The 16,190-nt window shown below is 42.1% G+C and overlaps 2 long non-coding RNA genes across 7 annotated transcripts; one reads left to right on the top strand and one right to left on the bottom strand.

Annotated features, from left to right (window-relative positions):
• The first annotated feature begins 625 nt into the window (after positions 1–625).
• On the top strand, positions 626–10,082 carry LOC109199137 (uncharacterized). 6 transcript variants are annotated; one of them, XR_002059606.2, is made up of 9 exons: positions 626–687; positions 7,098–7,292; positions 7,391–7,504; positions 7,659–7,864; positions 8,098–8,402; positions 8,629–8,764; positions 9,017–9,125; positions 9,230–9,351; positions 9,494–10,082. It is a non-coding gene; the product is annotated as an uncharacterized LOC109199137 (long non-coding RNA). The 6 variants fall into 6 exon arrangements; XR_003216843.1 differs by lacking the exon at positions 8,098–8,402 and adding an exon at positions 5,994–6,054 and having other exon boundaries at positions 673–687; positions 7,103–7,292; XR_002059607.2 differs by lacking the exon at positions 8,098–8,402 and adding an exon at positions 5,994–6,054 and having other exon boundaries at positions 673–687.
• A 3,189-nt stretch (positions 10,083–13,271) lies between these two features.
• Positions 13,272–15,454, bottom strand: LOC112844230 (uncharacterized). Its single transcript, XR_003216971.1, has 3 exons — positions 15,413–15,454; positions 14,925–14,983; positions 13,272–13,980 (listed from the first exon to the last, which is right to left on the bottom strand). It is a non-coding gene; the product is annotated as an uncharacterized LOC112844230 (long non-coding RNA).
• Between the last annotated feature and the right edge of the window lie 736 nt (positions 15,455–16,190).

Genomic DNA, 16,190 nt, shown 5'->3' with positions numbered 1-16,190 from the left:
AATTTTATAATAAACTCTGAGTCAAATGGGCAATATTACATTCACAATACTTTCATTTTAATTTTCACTTAGTGTCATTCACAATATATTTTATCAACACGTTCTCACTCCCAGCTCGTCAAATGTGTGACGCATGGTCAGGCTCCCTCTGCTTCACTTATCGACGCGCAGGGTACCCCCCTCGCGTCCAGAATTGACGTGCAGGGTCCTCATATTGAATACTATAGAGCTCCCTAAACGTTGTTTATTGACGACAAGAGATTTCCGCGCAAGAGCCTGTTGTCCGTATATTTATATACTGTATTTCCAAAATCACATTGTAGTGACGTGTACTGAACACAATATATTATATAATGTAAACAACTACCTGAGAAACAGCAGATACAGCAGATAAATTAATTATAGGCTATTACTTTTGTATCGTTTATTGCATTTATGGAGGGAGAGGTGTATGCTGGGTAATGGCACAGCTAGCAACACGGTGACTTTATTCACCCGCTTCGGCTGTTATCAGTCCATACAATGGGCGTTATTAGCAGAAATCAGTCCCATAGATATGGGCCATCCACCTGCTAGATTGTTCAGAAGCTTGTTCTCATCCATCCAGATGGAGGATCAGTAACAGGAGCGTGGGAAGACTCCAGAATCCACTCTGGCTGGAATCCGGTGGATACAGCAGTGTTACAGGTAAGACCATTTAAACGGACAGCATTTATAGAATGACTATTAAAAGTCAGCGAGTGTCAATAATGTTAATGTGGTTATGTTAGTAATACACCGAGTGCTAATATAACAGCTTTTTTTTTTTTTTTTTTTTTTTTTGCCTGTCCCATTTGGTTCTTTAGCCGTCAGAATTGTTGTCTGAAGACCAACAAGGATACCAAATGGATTTATTCTGCCAAATGGATCATCATGGCATTGCCGTATTGGTCCATTTGATCAAACTTTGTTGTTATTATTTATTTTATTTTCAGTTGTTACAGATGGGACAGACATGACTCGGGGATAGGAAAGGGAGAAAGAAAGAGAGGAAGGAAAAGAAAAACAGAAGGGAAAAGGGACAGTGAGAAAGGGCACTTACAAAGACAAAGACAATCTTCTTTTTCTCTCACCTGTTGAGAGAAAAAGAAGAGAAGACAAGCAAAAAAAAACCCAAACAAAAACAAAGCAACATACTAAACACAACACCATCACGTTAATCTAGCTAAGTGTGAACAGCAGTAAATACTAAATATTGAAAGTTTTTGTGCAGCACGCAGCACAGACAGCGCACAATGTGCTTTGAAGTAGCAGCTAAGAAAGGTGTAGTTTATGTCTACGAACAATGAACACCCGTGTGCACACCTGTGTGGATCAACGCGCTTGTATACAAAAGGTTTTCCCATGTAACGGTCTGCTAGAGGGTGTGGAGGCCCATAGCCCCGTCCCCCAGGGCATGAAGCAGGCATGGAGGAGATCCAGGCTCCAGACATCCAGAGGCCCCAGAGTGCGAGAGCCCAAGGAGTACCACCGGAGGGGCATCCGTGCCACCCTCCTGGGAAGGGCTGAGGAGATCCCCAGACGAGGGGGTCACCCAGTAGCCACGGAGCAGAAGCCAGAGGGGGCTGCACCGGCGTGCCCGCCGGCTCTGCCGGCAGCCAGCTGTGCCAGAGTGAACCGAGTTGCAGGCCCCGAGGCCGGAGGCCCGAGGGCCCCCTTTGCCCCGGAAGAGGCCTGACCGAGCGACAGACACCAGGCCCCGCCAAGTAGCCACCGGGAGTGAGATGGTGCATACCTGAGCACCCAGCCCCGGACACCAAGAACCACCAATGCACCAACCCCTGAGGGCATCAGTTACCAGTAGGGAGTGTGGTGAGGGGAGATAGGCCTCCACACTTGGAGGGCCTGGGAGTACCCAGGGAGGTGGAGTCTAAGACCCGACCTGACATATAGACACAGACAAACAGGCACACACAGACATAAACATGCTTTCCCACCCTCATGCACACATATACAAACACTCAGCACTCACCCAACGTAGGGATAGACATACATAGAGATGTACACACAATCATACTCCCCATACATACTCTATGCCCCGGGTCCAGGTACCCTCGCCCCCAGAGGGGGAAACGGCACCCAGACCCAAGAGATGTGACCCTTTCCCCCGGGGTGGAGGCAAGCAGACCGCCCCAGGCTCCGCAGCAGCAGGGAGGCCAATCGGACAGCCAACACCTCCTCCCAGCCCCCCGCTCCGATGGCTAGTAGAGAACGGGGGTGTGTGAAGACCCCATACCTCCCTCCTCCCGCTCATGTGTAGTGTTGCTGCGTGTTGTTCTAAAGTGCATTTAAAACAAGGGAGGGCATGGTGCTGCTGCCAGAGAGCAGCAGGTGTTAGCACGGCCCCTCCTGAGAACCCTCAATGTCTACATGGATTTAAAATTGAGAGGTGGGCACCGGCGCCAGAGGTAGGGTTGAATACACCGACCGTCCTCTGGACGCCGTTAACGTGGTCACCCTCAAGGCCCTATATATATATGTGTGTGTGTGTGTGTGTGTGTGTGTGTCATGAGAGTGTGAATAATGTTGATGTCTAAGCTGTGAAATAAAATTGAGGCACAGGTGGCCAGAAGGGGACAGAGGGGGGGGAATGCCTCCCCCGCACCCTGGTGACACACCCGCACCCCAAGGCCCTACCTGTGTGGGTGGGTGTGGTGGAGCAGGAAGAGGGAGGCAGCCGGGGATGGGGAGGAAAAGAAGGGAGGGGCAAGATGCCCCTCCTTAGGGCCAGCTCCCCCGCTGACCCCAGTAGGCACCCCCGTCCTCTAGTACCCACCAAGGCAAGGGAGCCCAGGCCCATCCAGACCGGGGCCTATGGCAGCAGCACCGCTAAGCCCTACAGGACCTGGGGAAGCCCACCCCACCCCACCGCAGAGGAAACTATACCCACCCCAACATTCAATCATCTCCAGACTACACAAGACAACAGACACCCAGGTTAGGTTTATTCTCCACCTCTCCTGTGTCTGTCCCCCACCTGCAGAGTGGACTTCTGCAAGGATGGAACAACCTCCCTGCCAGTTGAAGAGCCCCCCAGTTAGGCCGATGCACCAGAGGCCCCCTGCGCCAGGGCTGAGCCCCCGTGCACCCACCCGCCCACAACCTCGGCGACACACCGACGAGAACCGAAGCCCCCAAGGCCCAGCCAGAGCCCCATCACGGAGACGAAGCACCCCCGAACCCCAAGCCCCCCCACCTGCTCCGGATCCACTCAGGGGCAGCCAGGCCACCAGGCCAGTAACCTACGTCCGCCAGTACAGACCATCCCCCAGCCCCGCTGCACGCAGCCACGAGGAGAACACCCTCTAAGAGCGACCAGAGCCACTAACCAGGTTATGACCACAACCCCCCGGGTTGAGCCCTCCAGGGATAACGTCTCTAGGGGTTCTCCTGGCGCCCTAAGCCCATCCCAACCTCCACATCAACCACAATAGCGAAGGCAGGACCAAACCATGACCCCCCACCCCCACTAGGTGATGAAGCCGATCAAAGGAGCCCAAAGGGATTGATCAAATGTGGTGGCAGAGGCTGTATCAAGACTAATGTGATCTATTAGATGGTTTTTATATTGATTAGAATTAAGATTATTTTTATTTTTCCAGTTAAGGAGGACCGTTTTCTTGGCAATGCATAGGGCTGTAAAAACAATGTGGGCTGTGTTTATTTCTGCAGTGACCTCATCCAAGTTGCTCAGCAAGCACACTAAAGGGGAGGCTGGAATGTTACATTTCAGACACTTTGATAAGTCTTCACATATCTCACGCCAAAACTTCTGCACTGGTGGACAGAACCAAAGAGCGTGGATGTAATTGTCTGGTGTATTGCCTTGACAGTGTGAGCAGTTGTTGGAAGATGTAAAGCCCATCTTGAACATCCGATGACCTGTATAGTGCACTCTATGTAGTATTTTGTATTGTATTAATTGCAGACTGGGATTTTTAATCAATTTAAAGGTTTTTAAGCATATCTGAGACCAGAAGTTTTGGTCTAAGCTTACTGATAAATCTGCTTCCCACTTTGCAATAGGAAGGGATATTGATTCATCTATTTTAGAAAGTGTTCTGTATATTTTAGATAATAATTTGGGGGATTTAAGAGTAAGAAAATGTACTGCGCTTGGTGGTGTTTGTAATTCAGCTTGACTGAGGTTAAATCTCTTTTTTACTATGGATTTAATTTGTTGATATTCTAAAAATCTTTTCTTGTTGATCCCATATTGTGTAACTAGTCTGTCAAATGGAATAAATTCTGTTCCCTCTAATATATGTTCTAAGTATTTAATTCCTTTACAACTCCATTCTGGAAAATTAATCATATTATTGTTTTGTAATATGTCAGGGTTATTCCAGATAGGTGTACGTTTGCATGGGATTAATGAGGACGCTGTCATTTTTAGAAACTCCCACCATGCTGTCAGAGAAGAGCTGATGTTGATGCTTTTAAAGCATTCATGTCTTTTGATGTTTGAGCTGATAAATAGTAGGTCTGAAATTTCTAGATTATTACATAGTGCCTGTTCTACATCTAGCCAGGGCTCATCTAAGAAGGTGTGTTTAAACCATCCTGAGATGAACTGAAGCCTGTTGGCTAAAAAATAGTGATTAAAGTTAGGCAGATCTAATCCTCCTTTATCCTTGGTCCTTTGTAATGTTTTTAAGCTGATACGTGGGGGTTTACCAACCACAACCTGGGACTACCTCAAGTAGACTAGTACACTACTTTCCAGGGCACACTGTGGAACACTTTATTATATGTTAGGTCCTGTCTTGTTATATCCTGTATGTTACCTAAATGTTGTGCATCTGCACTTTATTGTTGTCTATGTCTATGCATGGGACAGTGTGAAACGTAATTTCAATTCCTTTGTATGGCAAGTACATCTGAAGAAATTGACAAATAAAACTGACTTTGACTGACTTTGACTTTGACTTTGTTTGTCTTTCCAAAGGAATTTAGAAATACATGAGTCTAGAGATCTGAACCAATCTTGTGATGGCTTATTTGGGATCATTGAAAACAAATAGTTTATTTTTGGCAAGACCATCATTTTTATAGCGGCGACCCTTCCCATGAGTGATATGGGTAAAGATTTCCATCTAGCCAGATCGCTTTCTACTGTCTTTAAAAGTGGGATGTGGTTTAATTTAGTTAATTCTGAAAGCTTAGGAGAGACATTAATACCTAAATATTTTATATTTCCAGATTGCAGTGGTGTAGGAGAAGAATTATGGAAGGAGCAATTAATCAGAAGAACTGTAGATTGACCAGTTGATTGAATAATCTGAGACTCTTGAGAAAGAATTTATCAATTCAATCACCCCAACAGCTTTAAGATGCATTTGTAGATATTATTACGTGTTTTACCGTCTTTATGGTGCTAGCTTAAAGTTACGGTGTAAACGTTAGCTTATATTGTAGTAAAGCTGTTACTGTTTAAACGATGTTGGGACAGAAATATTAGCTTCTGTCATGACTGATGAAGTTACTAGTTAATAAAGTTTCCAGTAAAGTGATTAATCGCAGCCACAGATTGACAGTAAATATCTCGATTAGCTTCAATGCATCTGTAATAAATATGTGCAAGTTTCAGTGCTTCGTTTAAACTGTATGATACTTATACTGACCCAGGGTCAGTGTAAAATACAATCCTAGCTGTGTTAACAAAGCCTGGCTCCTTTAATCCTGCATGACAAACCTCAGGATGCAGGTTATTATTACTCTTTCCTGCTGGCACACCTGTCACACCTGAGAGTCACCTAGAAACTTACAGTGACGTGGACATCATGCAAAGACTGCCAGACTCTGTAATACTGTAAATGATCAGTGACTCAGGTTAACACTAAACTTTAAACAGTCCCTCTGTGTCTCTGTGTGTGCTGAACATCTGGAATCAGATTGAGTCAGGCTGCATCAGCTGAATCTGTTATTTGTAAATATCAGTATTTTTTATTCAGGTGTGGGGATAATATGTAAGACTGCAGTGAAGCGATGTACCAGATTAATCCCTGGCCAAAGGTATCGTACTTAAATCAGACTACTGATCCAGCCACATCAGCCTTTTGTGAGGTCTGTTTAAAGTAGACTTAAAATGAACTGCAGGTTCCTGAGAGGTGGACTGTGAGCACAGAAACACATGTTCATACATACAGCTGCAGCAAGCTTACATTAATTTTAAATAGATTTGTTACTCTGATGTCTGTCTCTGTGTTAGTCCTCTGACAGACTGGTACCTGTCCAGGTTTGCTCTACCTATGACTACTGGGACAGGCTCTGGCTCCTGTAATAGAAATTTTCTATTATTCTCATTTAAAGTATTTAAGTGATTATTCATATGCTTAGTTGTGACACTGTTATAGACTGTTCAGTGAAAGTTTCTAAAACTAGATGAACTTACTTCAGCGTCAGCAGTTTAAGAAAATAACTCCCTTTACAGGTGCTGATAAGGCCAAGGGCACAAAACAGCTTAACCATTGATCTGTTAGGTTTCATAGCGAGACGTGTGAAGTGTGGTATGATCAGTTTGTAACTTCCTCCCTCTTCCTTTGAATGCATAAAGGAGTAGGAGCACGACTTCTGTGGCAGAGCTGGCATGACTGTGAACTTAGATGTTTGATGTGTGTTGGCTCTCCTGCGCGCAGTAATAAATAGCTTGATCACAGCTCTTTCTGTGTTGCAGACTTTATTTACAAAATTCCACGATACCCCCCCACCCTCCCACTGTGAACATGAATTGAATATTCAGAAGACATTTGTTTAAATAGTTCTAGAAATCTGAGCTGTTGGTGTGGTAATAATATTAGAGCTGGCAGTCTTTCCTACTGAATCTCTACTATGAGTCATGTTACCTGAGATTAATTCTATGTTTACCTGACAGCCTGGACACATGTGCTGTGTGAAGGATGTAAATGAAATCAGATCTTAACTGCTTACATTTAAGGAGCCTGGTCATATTTAATTGAAATATGAACCAATGATTTTCTGATTGCTGATTCTAAGAGAGTCTTTGTGGAAATCCTGTTTGGCTTTTTGTCATTTTAATTCTCTTTTCTGTTTTCCAGAACAGTTCTCCACAGTCACTGTCCACATGGGTCAGTGGGACCAAGCAGCACTCTGCTAATGTGGGACTCTGACCAGCAACATCCAGCAAGACCCAGGCAGCGTTTTCTATCTCCCTGCTGGAGTTTTTTTGTTTGTCTGTGACTGGAGAGTCAGATTTTTGTTGAGGCTGGAGGAACAGCCTCACACTTGCAGAGGTAAGTCAGTTTGCAGAGATCCCTCCCACCCTGGCTTTTATGTGCTAGATTTCTTATCTGAAACAGTAACATTTCACTGACTGCTGCTTATACCACAGGTTAATACATGCTACTGATCCCTGATGGGAGAATCTTCACCTCTGCCAACAAAGAAGCCTGGTGGATGTTTGTTTACAGTCTGATGATGGGACATCATGCTCTGCATCTTCAAAGTTTGTCTCTTGATTATTATTCATACACAGTAATGTGAATTATGCTCATATCTAGTATAACTGGACCAACCTGGTGCTCTTCATTTATGGAGGCTGTTGAGTCTGAATGTTGGATGTTGTGTATCTCGTGTTCTCTGGGCTTTGTTGTCCTCAGTCTTTTTGCAGGATCAGAAAACAAAACCAGGAGGCCTGTAAATGTTTCTTCTCCAGTTGGATGATGATAAGACTGTGACACAGGATGCCACTTTTAGTCTTGTGATGAAGCAAAGCTCAGGAAGAAGTGGGATTAAATGGTACCCACATGTGTGCTGCTGAGAAGGATGTACAGGGGCACCTGCAGCCAAATCCAAGCCTCCTCAGGTTAGTTGTAGTTGCAGAATGCTTTAGGACTGAGACAGCTGAGGCATCAAATGTTTGATTAAAGCGATGAAAAAGAGAAGTTTCTTCCCTATAATTATCACTTATTAAAATCTTTAGCAACTTCAAGTCTGTCAGCGTGCTGAGGTCACAGAAACAAGAAAAGCAGCTTGTAACAACCCTTTTGGGTTATAGCACCATCCATTTTCATGCTGCTCATGTTCCTTCTCTCTAAGAAACCTTACTGTTGTAACGGCCTGGCGCCTGCAACTACCGATCCCCGCACATGTATGTACGGACAGAGCAGAGCCGTGGAGACCTGGCTGGTATGGTGTATTGTTGCTGGCACCAAATAAAGGTCTGTTATTGGATTTAACCGACTGGCTTCGGGTATTTCAGCTAACCTCCACACCACATGCCTGCTGGACCTGCTAGCCGCTCCCGCCTCGCCAGACTGCTGTTACAAGCTTGACTTCAGAGTGTTGTTTACAGTTTTCTGTCATCATGATCTCCCCTGAAGTTTATCACTGTGAGCCAAGCAGTAAGTCCACAGTACTGTAATGATGATTCAGACTTTGGTCACGGTTGCATAATATTTTAATAATATACAATTATTTTTTGTAATTCATATTTTTTCTGTTAATTAAAAATTTACTTTGTGAAATTTGTATTTGAGAACGCAGAATGTGACAATATATTTTTGTTCAATATTTAATTTCTTTCAGTTGCAATTGTTAAATGAAATATATATATATATATGCTCACAGATGGTGACGGTGTGGAGAGACGGTGGTGTTTCCTCAGAAGAACCAGCAGAGTCACAAAGGGCACGAGTCCATCTCACCACCTTGACTTGCTGACTGATGCTCGTCTGCACTGCACAGAGGAAATCAACTGACCGAGGTTTGTCCAGTGACGTGTTATGAAATGTATATTTGTTTTATGCTTACAGATTTGTTTTTCTTGACAGAGGCTCTGCAGAGGTTAGACTAAGCAGAGAAAATATGTGCTTTACATTTTACTGTGATTTACTGTGATATTTGTTGCCTGATGTTCAGCAGGAATGGAGAAATGGAATCAAAGGGAGAAGTTTTTGATGTTTTTGTAATGATGTAAGTAAACCTTCAATATTATTTGTTTGCTTGGTTATATTAGGAGTGTTTCTGAGTGAGGGAGAGAGGAGTCATCATCCAGGTAAAGTGACGTGGATCAGTGGATACACTTGTCTCCCCTTTAAAGGAGACGATCCGAGTCATCCTTAAATGTTAGTGCTTTCAAATACACAAACATTTTTAAAGGACAAAATCGAACATCCCACTTTGACTGTAATACAATTAAATCTTTGCATGTGTGTTTTCAAACTCTCAGATGGGAAGGATATCAGTCTTGGACTGTCTAACCTGCCGGAGCAGCACTAAATGATCACCACACATGAGCATGTTCCTGCAACATTCAGCATCTGATCTGCCATCTGTGTGCTTCTGCTTTTGGTAAGTAGAGTTACCTAACTACAGTAACTATAAACACATGCCATCCATTTCTAACAGCCTGGTTACTTCCTGTCAGTTATTTTAGAAACCATGTGGTCACCTGACCTAACACTGTTTCTTCTTCTTCCCCTTAATGTTGAAGTGTCAAATGTCCAACAGCTGGAGAGGAAACTACACCAGTGTACTGGGATGTTTCATCAACACGTGCCAGACGCTGTAACTTCATGGTGACATCACCAGAGACAGCCCCGCCCACCTCAGGACCTCGCCATTGATCATGATGATTATAATAATGACAGCGAGCGGAACTAAGACTGTAAAAATCCACGACCAGAATGTTTAGATGCTTTCTAATTATTAATGAATACTGAGAGCCTCTTTCTGTGTTTTGTCTGTTTTGGTTTTTTTTACCTCATTTGTTACCAACAAAGTTCAACAAACTCACACAGTTTACATTCTGTATGTTTCCATCTTTACCAGCCACAGTCTGCCCGCAATTAAGCAAATAATCCTTAGAAATCGTTGTTTTTCTCTTTTGTAATTGATGATAATTCAGTGAATATACTGCGCTGCTTCCTTTTGTTTCGTCTCACATTGCTTTAAGTTTTTCAGTGTCCAGTTATTTTTTTACTGCTGTTTGAATTCTCTGCATGTTTGACCCTGTAGACTGTTTGATGGACTGCTTGTCTTCCTGTTTGTAACCGCCGCCTGTTTTTGACTAAAGATTTGGATTTCTGACTTTAACACAGCCTCTGCGTGTCCTCCCTTTGTGTCCTCTTCCTCTGTGAATGTGTTGCATGTGTCACAGATTCATTTAACAGCTTTCCCACAGTGAGTTGCATCAGCATTCATTCACAGCACATTTCAGAAGGATTCAGATTAATACAGTGATCTTATAGTCAGAATTATCCTGACAGACTGCCACTGTAAATTATCTTTCATCAGGTCAATTTTAAAGTTCAGTATTTCAAAGCAGGCGTTATGAAGAATCATACTGGCATTAGGACTGTACCAATATGTACTTACAAAGTCAAAGTTTTTTAATTATGCTAGAATATTGGAAGACAATCAACTTTTAGTGTTTTCTGCATATTAATTATACTGAAATAGAGATGGTGACCATAACTGTACAGAAGTATACTAAACAACTGACAATCTAACAAACATTATTGGCCTGAGCCATCATGCACAGTGAGTCTGATCCTGTGCTGTGAGAGTCTGACAAGCATGTTTCTGGTCAGTTTGGAAGAAATAACATCACAATGTTGATCTTTTTTTAATATTCCTTCTCTTTTACAACATAAACTGTGATCAAAGCTACTTATGTTCACAGCATGTAATAATACTGACAGTCCAGGGCATTGTGGTCTGTTGAGCTAGGGTTAGGGTTAACAATTCAGACATATGTAATCAATATCTTGCTGGATATAACAAACACCTAGGAATTCATATTATAATTTGATTTTCATGAAATATTCATATTTAGTATCAGTCATTTTATATTATAACCACATATCCACCCAGGCTCATGGTGGGGCAGGGCTCTGTCCTGGGATGCTTGAGTGAAAGGTAATGTACACCCTGACCAGGTATCCAGTCTGTCACAGTTGTTTTCAATATTTGGTTCTAAAATATGAGTGAAAACAAAAATCCAACTAGGATTCTTGCATATGATGGATGAAGTCTGTCTTTGAATGTATTGTCCAGCTGATCCATCAAACCCCCAGCAGGTGAACCTTATTCATGACATAACACAGTAACAATGTAAAAAATTAAACAGCAACAGTCTAAATGTAAAGTGCATTTTAAAATCCTCTTCAATAAATTATATGCAAAGAGTCATTCGGGACTGTAAAACGTGAACTACAGAACCCAGAGTCTTCATCATTAAATCTCTGGTTGCTTCATTTTTCTATCCTATATCAGATACTTTAAAGGTTTTAGTAAAGTTGCATTCTCATGGTGAGGCAAAGTGTTTTATGTGTGTGTGTGTGTCATGAACGGCTGTAAAAGCCCTTTAATTAAAGAACAAAGCGGGGTTTGAGTTCGAGTTACGGCAGACTGGTGCTACTTCTAAACGGAACGCAGCCTTCCTACGGCGGACAGCTAATAACAGGAATCGGACGCGGTCCACCCTAGTCCACAGCAACCACCATAGCAACCGGCTAGCAAAGCGTAAAAGTGTTACAGCTGCAGAGAGCTATGGCGGTATCTTTGGAAGCTGTTTACATAGCTAATAATATACGATGTAACCATGGAGACAGTCAGTCACGTGAGCTAGCGGTGCACGTTTACTACAGTGAATAAGGTGATTGTGTGCACAGCGTCCACACGCTGCAGAGGGTAAAGATATTACTTCAATATTGTTTTATATTGATATATATTTGCCTTCTGCTGACCATCACCTCAGGTTCACCATTACAGTTTCAGCATACAAATGTCTAAATATGAACACATTAAAAAAAAATCATGTCTCAGAAATAAGCACAGCTGTTCATGTTTGTCATCAGTGGCGGTCCTAGCCTGTTTGGCGCCCTGGGCGAACACTCCCTCTGGCGCCCCCCCCACACACACACACACACAAAACATGTTAAGGATTGTACATTAACATAAAACTGTTGTCCACACACACATATGAAGAGAGAGAGAGAGTATGCATAGTTTGCAAACGGCTACCAAACAGCCATCATAATTCGTCATACAATGAGAACAGGACAAATCAACAATTGACAATGACTAATTAATATTAAAATCTGTAACATAATGTATTGTTTGGAGTTTAGTCTGTTACTGTTACTATTTTTACCATTTCTTCTTGGGGCAACTGTAACCCACATTATTTCCTTAGGGATTAATAAAGTATTCTGATTCTGATTGTTTCAGGATGACCTGCCATTATCCAATGACACATCTGGTAACCTGTATCATTTGTTTGTTTCTTCTCCTCTTCTTTTCTCTTTTTTCTAAACTGAGCACCTGATGGCTTTGAACTTTTCTTGTCCATCTTCCGTTGGTTTTAATTTTGCACTCCAGTATGAACACCCATCCCTCAACCAGAGGATCACCACAACATAACCTAACAGACCTACACCTTAGTTCACAGATTCACTTTGTCTAAGGTGTATTTCTGGGATTTCACACAACCCAGGATTCAAATCATGAATACATAATGGGCTTGGATTTACAACATTATGAATGAAATGTGCTCTATTTGGAAGCAGCAGGTCTCCCTCCCCTTTCGACGGGTTATGTGTGAGACTTTAAACCATCAAACTGTAAATTATAAATTTTGAATTGTTATTGATCCCTTTACCCCGAGTCCTAAAGTGTATATTTATTTTCTTACTCTTCTTATAGTTATTGTTTGTTTATTTGCACTGCTGTAACTGGAGCCTCGTCGTCTCGTCTCTCTATATACTGGACTGTATGTAGCGGAGATGACAATAAAGTTTACTTTGACTTCAGCAGCGCGCAGGCGCACCGAGGGCTCTCGCGCTCAGTTTTCGTGTATAGAATTTCGAAAAAACATCGGTGCAAATTATAAGTCTGTATCACAATGTCCGGTGTTTTCGTGTTTGTTGTTTTGTTTTTATTTTGTTTTATTTGCGAGTTGGTTAGTAGATGCTGCTCCAGCCAGCCAGAGAATCCCCCGCCGCCTCGCCCTCTCCTCCCTGTGCCGCAAGCAGCAGGCGCACCTCGCAAACGGAGGGCGCCCTTACTCCCAGCAAATGGGCGATAGAAAACCGATTGGTGCCTATGACATTCCCAATATGCGCTGGCTGCCGTCGGGGCAGCATGAGTATGAGCATTTTTTAAATTTTATTTTATTTTTTGCCGATGCCCGTGATGCCGCCCCCCATCACGATGCCGCCCCGGGCAACCGCCCGTGTCGCCCGTATCTAAAACCGCTACTGTTTGTCATTATAGTTTTATTTGTAAGAAAATTGTGAACTTCATATTGTGTATCTAATCAAAGAACTTTTGACAAGTCTGAGTCATTTCTTTGCCCTATGAGAGCTGGAATAAATATATATCCTGACAATTACAGTTGAGCAAACTTCAGTGAAATGTTGAAACAGTAGAGACAGGTAGAAATGGGATCGGACTAATCTTTGCTTAGTCAGATACCTCCTGTGTTCAATCCATCATATTAAAAAACAAACAATAGCACGATCCGTGTGATTTTGCATCCATTTCCAAATCGTAGTCAAGCAGCCCAGTCTCATACATAGGTAACAGAAATGTCTCTAATGTAGACTTGTACAGTGTAGTGTAAGCATTAAAAGATCATAAAGGAAACAGTAACATTTATGTGAAACTAACTGTAATAAAAAATGAGCAGGTGCTTTATAGATTTAAAAGAAAGAATCTGAAAACAACACTTTTTTGGTCTAAGTGGTCAAAGTAGAAAACAGAACTGATGTTCAAGAACAAACCGTAGCTGCACTAATATTACACATCTCCATTGTTGTGGTGAACAATGTTGCTTTTAAAACCACATGCAGTGTGTGACCATGACTGTCCACTGAGACCATAAACGCCACTTCGCTGAAGCATTCTCCTCCTTCTTCTTCTTCTTCTTCTTGCCATCAGAATGGAAGCAGACAGAGCACGAGCTGCTTTGATCTACTGAAAGGAAAAAGCAGAACATCTGAGCTGAAACCATTAAGATAGAAACAATCGTTCAATGCAGTGTCTCACGTAGCTTAGCCTGTTACAGTACAGTTAACACAGTGTCAGGGAACTCCAGTGTGGGAACTAGTGGCTTTAGGTTTGTAGTCATTTAACTTTCATCCATTCATTCATTTAATTCAGGAGGAAGAAATGTCAGGTTGGTGCAGGCTGGCATTTGCTCCCATGCTGTCTTTAACCAAATGACTTGGTTCATTTTATGGCTGGGCTGTATGTGGGGTTATATCATGTTATTTGGGCAGGAGTACCTGTCCTCTGTTAGGCTTAGAAAGTTTCTCCAAGGGTTTCTCCATAAACAGAGCTTCTAGCTGTTATAGCTTTTAGCACATCTGTAGCTGTGCAGGCTGACAGGTTTTTAGTGGCTCTTTTTACCCCACACTGGTTGTGAATGTGTAAATAGCCCCACTAGTTCTTTTGGGTTGCAGTTAACTCGGGAGGAAGGGGGGTGGGTCTGCCAGGACTAGATGACTAAAAATGATCTGGGATACATAACTTTCATAATGCATGCATATATCTCTATAAACCTGGTCTGAGTGCTGCCATTTTTTACATTCAGTTATTTCTCTTAGAAATGTTGGATCTAAATAATGAATGTGTTACAGTTAAAGTGAAACACTGGTCAGTGTAAATGGCTCATTGGGACATAGAAACCTTTAAATTAAATACCATCACCTGATATCGAGTGTCAAACAATATCAAAGCTGTAAAAGCTGTTTACAGTCAGAATGTATAAAAACTATGATTGTAAATAAATTCAAACTAGTGAGCTTTTCTCTTTGTGTTGAATATCAACACTGTGACTTCTTAGACTGTAAGCTTTACTTCAGCACAGTTGGAGAAGCCGTCACTCCAAATGTCTTTTGATAACAAGAAAAAAATACCTTTTCAGTCCACGGCCTGAAGTTCTTCTCCAAACATCTTCTGCCATCGGCTTTGTCTGCTGGTTTGAAGACAAACCACAAAAAAGATGATTTAGTCACTTTGTCTGCATCATGCAGCTCGAATGTGTCGTGCAACGATGTTGAATAGCCGTCGTTATCCCTCTCATGTGTCAGTAGGATTGTACTGTACAGCATCTCACTGATATGTGAGGAATGCTAATGTAACGCGATAACAGACGTCTGGTCTTACATCATTAAAATATAAAGGGCAGGAGATATTTAGATATTTTTATATTTATATTATATTTTATAGCTGACAGATATTACTAAATAGATAGAATTTACTAAATGGTTGAAAACATGAAAAATATGTCCATAATCACAAATGACCATGAGAGCCAGTAGAATTAATTCAACTAAACACTCAAAAGACGTCCTTAAATGTTCTTTAAGTGGCAGAACAAACAAACAAACAGTTAATCGCTTACTTGAGGTGAAATCTGCTCAGCTACTTTGAAAACAGCTTCTAACTGGTTCCTCCTTTAAAGGAGCCAGGCTTTGTTCACACAGCTAGGATTGTATTTTACACTGACCCTGGGTCAGTATAAGTATCATACAGTTTAAACGAAGCACTGAAACTTGCACATATTTATTACAGATGCACTGAAGCTAATCGAGATATTTACTGTCAATCTGTGGCTGCGATTAATCACTTTACTGGAAACTTTATTAACTAGTAACTTCATCAGTCATGACAGAAGCTAATATTTCTGTGCTAACATCGTTTAAACAGTAACAGCTTTACTCCAATATAAGCTAACGTTTACACCGTAACTTTAAGCTAGCACCATAAAGACGGTAAAACACGTAATAATATCTACAAATGCATCTTAAAGCTGTTATATTAGCACTCGGTGTATTACTAACATAACCACATTAACATTATTGACACTCGCTGACTTTTAATAGTCATTTTATAAATGCCGTCCGTTTAAATGGTCTTACCTGTAAACACTGCTGTATCCACCGGATTCCAGCCAGAGTGGATTCTGGAGTCTTCCCACGCTCCTGTTACTGATCCTCCATGTGGATGGATGATAACAACCTTCTGAACAATCTAGCAGGTGGATGGCCCATATCTATGGGACTGATTTCTGCTAATAACGCCCCTTGTATGGACTGATAACAGCCGAAGCGGGTGAATAAAGTCACCGGGCGTTTCTCAATATGCGTACTTGTGCGTACTTGCGTTCTCGTGTACTCGTG

Source organism: Oreochromis niloticus, linkage group LG3, assembly GCF_001858045.2.
Source record: "Oreochromis niloticus isolate F11D_XX linkage group LG3, O_niloticus_UMD_NMBU, whole genome shotgun sequence".
Classification (NCBI taxonomy): Eukaryota; Metazoa; Chordata; class Actinopteri; order Cichliformes; family Cichlidae; genus Oreochromis; species Oreochromis niloticus.
Note: the sequence above shows the minus strand (reverse complement) of the source record. Positions and strands in the feature narration are given on the sequence as shown.